Source organism: Serinus canaria, chromosome 13 (genome assembly GCF_022539315.1).
Source record: "Serinus canaria isolate serCan28SL12 chromosome 13, serCan2020, whole genome shotgun sequence".
Lineage (NCBI taxonomy): Eukaryota > Metazoa > Chordata > Aves > Passeriformes > Fringillidae > Serinus > Serinus canaria.
In genome coordinates, this window is record NC_066327.1 from 1,793,686 (window position 1) to 1,799,024 (window position 5,339).

At 59.3% G+C, this 5,339-nt stretch overlaps 1 long non-coding RNA gene across 1 annotated transcript; it reads left to right on the plus strand.

Moving 5' to 3' along the window:
• The first annotated feature begins 1,092 nt into the window (after window positions 1-1,092).
• Window positions 1,093-4,457, plus strand: LOC108962287 (uncharacterized). Its single transcript, XR_001990810.2, has 2 exons — window positions 1,093-1,207; window positions 4,275-4,457. It is a non-coding gene; the product is annotated as an uncharacterized LOC108962287 (long non-coding RNA).
• The last annotated feature ends 882 nt before the right edge of the window (window positions 4,458-5,339 follow it).

Here is a 5,339-nt window from a genome sequence, read left to right on the forward strand (position 1 = left end):
AATTTCTTCAGCTGGATTTCTTCCAGAGGTCCCTCCCGCAGTTTTGAGGAGGCTGAGCAGTCCAGGAAGATGTGCTGGGGTGGGATTTCTGTCTGCCTGCCCGTGCCAGCAGTGCCTGGAGCTATCGATACCCGATCAATAACGAGCTGCAAAGCCCCGAGCCGCCTGGGGGCAATTTCGGGTCCTTCTCCTCCTGAGGGATAACAACCGAGTCTAGCCCGGGATAACAACCGAGTCTAGGCCCAGCTGCTGGCTTGGCTTCTCTTAGTTTTTTTTTTTTTTGTGTGTGTGTGTGGTTTTGGGTGGGTTTTTTTTTGTTTGTTTTTGGTGGTTTTTGGTTGGTTGGTTGGTTGGTTTGTTTTGGTTTGTTTTGGTTTGGTTTTTTTTTTTTTTTTTTTTGGTAGGGTTTGATTTTTTTTCCTTTTTTTTTGGAGGGTTTTTTTGAAATTTCATTGATTTCCTTTGTTGTTGATGGGCTGCCGGGTGCCGGGCAGGGTGGGCAGGGAAGGAGAACGATTGCTGGAATTCTGTGTCCTCGGAGCGCTCTGGGGGGTGGGACGGGCAGAGCTGGAAAGGTCACAGCGCAGCCTCTGGGCACATCTGCCCGGCTGCAGCCTCTGCCCGCTGCCAGGCAGCTCCTGCCAGTCCCTGGGCACTGCCACTGTCCCCACAGCGTGCTGGGACATTGTCTGCAGCAGAGCTGGAGCCAGCACTGAAGCAGGATCAGGGCAGGAGCCAGCACAGCGGTGGCAGCCAGGGCTGCTGTGCCCGTGGCAGCTGCAGCTGGTACCAGAGGGCACAGGGTGCCACCCCACCAGCCGGGTCCTGCCAGCAGGGACATCCTGCTGCTGGCAGCTGTGCTTTGGGCTGTTCTGAGCTCTGAGCAGATGGAGCACGAGCAGGAGATGCCCCCTCTTCTCCCCTCTCCCAAGCCAGGGCGATGTTTTCACCCCCTGTGCCCAGCACAGCGAGCTGGGTGTGGGCAATGCAAACCTCTGATCAAATATTCCCCCATTCTCCTCCCCCCAGAAAAAAGTCTAAAGTGCACCCTCGGTCAACAGAGGGCTGAAATCGTGCTTTCATCAGCCGACAGGAGGCACCGAGCAGACCTCAGGTGCGAGCCCAAAGCAAACAGCAAAGGGCAAAGTCGGAGCTGGGTGGATTTGTTTGCCGAGTGAAGGGTTTGAGCACAGGGGCGATGCCACAGGTGAGCTGGGAGCGTCCTGGGCTGTGCAAATGCCAGCAGGGGAAGGGAACACGATGTGGGAATGAAGAGGCTGCTGGAGAAGAGGGAAGAATGTGCCGGTTTTGCCAAGAGCGGGTGTGAGAAGCGGCACCAAGCCCTGCCCCCGAGTCCCAAGAGATGCCGCCAATCCGGGATGCTGCCCCTTTAAAATGTGGGGGGAAAAAGACCCAAATGAGGAGCCGGCTGAAAATTAGTAGAGCAGAAAACTCCAAATGATGCAGAGCTAATTCCTTAAGTGTCAGACTGGCTGGCAGACCCTTCGCTTCTCAGCCCGCCGGCCCCGCAGCACCCCCGGGCAAGCAGGGGGGTGAGCAGGGCCCCTCGCTGCCCCCCTGGGGCTCGGCCCCCGGGGTCCCCTGCAGTCCCCTGGGTCGCTCCGTGCCACACCCGGGCTCCCCTTCCCGCCCGCAGCCCCGTGGCATTGCCCCCACCCCGGCCAGAGGGCAGGGGAAGTTTTTTAATATATTTTTATTGGCCTGTAAATTTCTTTTCTCTCCCCACCGGCTCGGATCGATGTTTGCAGTTTACCGAAGTCCAAGGCACACAGATTAAATCCTCTGCCTCTATTACACGAGATGGGCTTTTATTCTCCCTCTGATCACTCGGAAATAAACAGTGGGAGAGGAGAGGGGGGCAGGCAGGAGGCGGGGAGGGGGCGAACCAATTTCAGACCTGTTTATTCCCTACCAGCCCCGCAGCTCCCAGTCATAAAACAAGTCACTTATCCTGCACGCTGCTCCAGCCCAGCCTGCCCCATGCCCCTGCCCTCCTGCTCGCTCTCCCCTTCCCCTCGCCTCTCCCCCTGGCTCTCCCTCCCCCGTTATTTTTAAAAGAACAATAATAATTAGGCAGAGCAGCCTCTAACACAATTGTTTCAGCCTGAGCAGGCAATTAGGGCAGGCGGAGTGAGGCTAATGAACGGTGCATTGGTTCCCCAGCCGTGCCCCCACACACATCCCCACAGACAGACAGACGTGTGGCTGCTCCGCCGAGCCGCGCTCCTGACGGGGCAGGGGGCATGGTGCCAGTGCTGCCCTGGGCCGGGCAGGGGGCACAGGGCCAGCTCAGCCAGCCCGGGGATATGGGGTGGGCAGGGGGCACGGTGCCAGTGTTGCCCCAAGCTGGGCAGGGGGCACAGGGCCAGCTCAGTCAGCCCAGGGGGAGCAGTGGGCAAGGATGGTAGCCAGTGCTGCCCTGGGCCGGGCAGGGGGCACAGGGCCAGCTCAGCCAGCCCGGGGATATGGGGTGGGCAGGGGGCACGGTGCCAGTGTTGCCCCAAGCTGGGCAGGGGGCACAGGGCCAGCTCAGCCAGCCCGGGGGCAGGGAGTGGGGAGGAGCCGGCAGGCAGTGCAGCCTCGGGCCAGGCAGGGGGCACGGGGCCAGCATTGCCCTGGGCCAGGCAGGGGGCACGGGGCCAGTTCATGGGGTGGGCACCGAGCTGTGCCCGAGCTGCCAGGCTGTGACTTTGGCACGGGGACACGAGTGTCAGCACTACTCCTGAGCACTGCTCAGCCACCCTGCGGTGACCCAGTGGGAGAGGCAGAGGTGGGGGCAGGGGCAGGCGGTGCCACCGTGGTGACAGGGGTGCAGCGGTGTCAGGGGTGCAGCAGTGACAGGGGTGCAGTGGTGCCAGGGGTGCAGCAATGACAGGGGTGCAGCAGTGCCAGGGGTGCAGCAATGATAGGGGTGCAGCAATGACAGAGGTGCAGCAATGACAGGGGTGCAGCGGTGACAGGGGTGCAGTGGTGTCAGGGGTGCAGCAATGACAGGGGTGCAGCGGTGACAGGGGTGCAGCAGTGACAGGGGTGCAGTGGTGACGGGCACAGGGACGCTCCTGCGGTGGCTGTGCACAGACGTGGCGCCGCAGCTGGGGCCAGGCAGCTGCGCTGAAATATTCATGCCAAGCTGGCTCAGGAGGCAGCGGGATTTCTTGGAAACTCGCTGTGCCTCCTGAATGGAGCTGTCTGCTTGCCACGGCTGCCTGGGCACAGCAGGAGCACAGGTTGGGGGCAGGGAATGTCCACACCTCTGCCAGGGAACGTGCCGGTAGTGTCCCAGGGTGTGGAGCCCAGCCCATGCTGCTGGTGCCCCACAGGGCCAGGGACCAGCCCTTGGGGACAGTGCAGTGCCACAAGGCCATGGCAGGGATGCCCTGGGAGCAGCTGGTCCCAAGTTAGGACAGGCTGTGAAGGGACAGCAATGTCCCTGCACAGGGTGATGGATGGGGAGGTGACAGTGACAGAGAGGGGTTGGAGGCAGAATTCCCCCACAGGTGAGCTCAGAGGTGTTGCTGTGGTGGCTGCAGGGTGAGGGACAGCAGCTGTGACATTCCAGGAGCTTCCTCCTGCACTGTGCCCTGGAGTCTGGGATGGGAGCCCTGGGCTGAGCCTCCTCCCTTCCAGGGGGCTGTGACCCCCCCCAGCACAAACTGGAGCTTGTCCTGGCCCTCTCAGCTCCAGGGCCTGATCCAAGGGTGGGGCTGCAGCCGTGGGTGTGCCCTGAGGAAGGGGACATTGAGGATTTAGGGCTCTATCACATCCCCCATGTGCCCTGATGGCCCCAGCTGGCCCCGGGCTGCCCCCACAAAAATATCCCTGGTTTTTCTGAAGCGCTGGCATCTTTTGGCCCCCTGACAGCTGGCATACGTGGGCAGGGTGGCACTCAGTGGCACAAACCTGCCTCCTTTCTGGGTCAGAAAGGCCTGGGAGCTGTCTGTGCCCAGCTCCTGCCCTTCCCAGCACCCCCATCCCAAATCCCGCTGTAATTTGCTGTCCCTCAGGCCGCTCCCTCTTATTGCTCTCCAAATGTCTCTCACCCAGTCTCCATGGTGTTAAATTATATTTCCCCAGCTGGATTACTTTGCATTTGTTCAGAATGAATTTCATTTGGCTATTTCCTTCCTAGGCCTGACCCTTCTTTCCCAGTGCATTATCTTTTAGCTCTTTGTCCTCACCAGGATTTGCAGCACCTTCCCATTTCATATCCTCTGCAAATTTAATTAACAGGCTCTTTACCCTCCCTCTTTCAGATCAAATGAAGATGTTAAAGGATAGCGGACCTGGCACAGATCTCACCACTAACCACTAACAACAATACAAGTACCTTGCACTTAAATTATGCACTTTCCATCAGAAGATTTCAAGGGCCTGTGCTGCAGAAGGATAATTATTAAAGCCGGGAACTCCTCTCCGCTGGGGAATTTAATATTTGAGGTCTGCCTCAGGGCATGTGTCTTGTTGACTGTTGTGTTACCACTGGCCTTGACAGGCCTGGGATCGATGGCCCTGCAGTGCTGCTGTCCCTGTCCCGCTGGTCGCTGGTCTGGCCCCACGGAGCTCCCTGCAGGAGGGACCCCCAGCTGGAGCCCGAGGCAGTGACCTGGCACTGCTTCAGCACTGTCACCTGCTGTGGTGCCAGGAAATGACTCAGGGAAACGCTGACAATTGGCTGGGTTGGGAAATCCGGGGTGTTTCAGCCTTGGTGTGGTCATGGGATGGGGACAGAGGGGTCCCGGACAGGGTGGGGCACACGGGCTGTGATTCACCTGCCCGGGGCCACGGGAGGAGGAACTCCCGGGGCTCCTGGAGCTGAGCAGGGTCAGCTCCTGGTGGGAATCACCGCCCTGGGGATGAGCAGTCCCCCCGGGGCAGGGCTGAGCTCTGAGGGTGGGGCAATCCCACCCTGCATTCCCTTCCGCACAGACTGGAAACTTCCCCTGCACTCTGCATGGGGATCACAAGCTGGAGCTTCCCATGGGAACAGAGGGTGGCCAACCCCCAAAAACCTCTCTAAAATCCTGCTTTTGGTTCATTTTAATGGTGGCACAAACTGTGGGACAGCTGCAGCATAAAAGGGATTGCAGGACAGAGTTCTTCACCCAGCAGTGGCCTCTGTTTTTTGCTGTTTTCCAACATTTAACAGCTGAATGTTCTCCTGTGTCAGTGTTACCTGCATGATGAATAATGCACGCTGCTCCTGCTCTGTGTAACTGTGTTCCCAAATCCCAGCTGCATTCTGTGCCTGCACACAAACCTCCAACCAAATCTGCTGCTGGCCTCCCTCCAGGGCCACCACTGTGGCCACAGCATCCTGG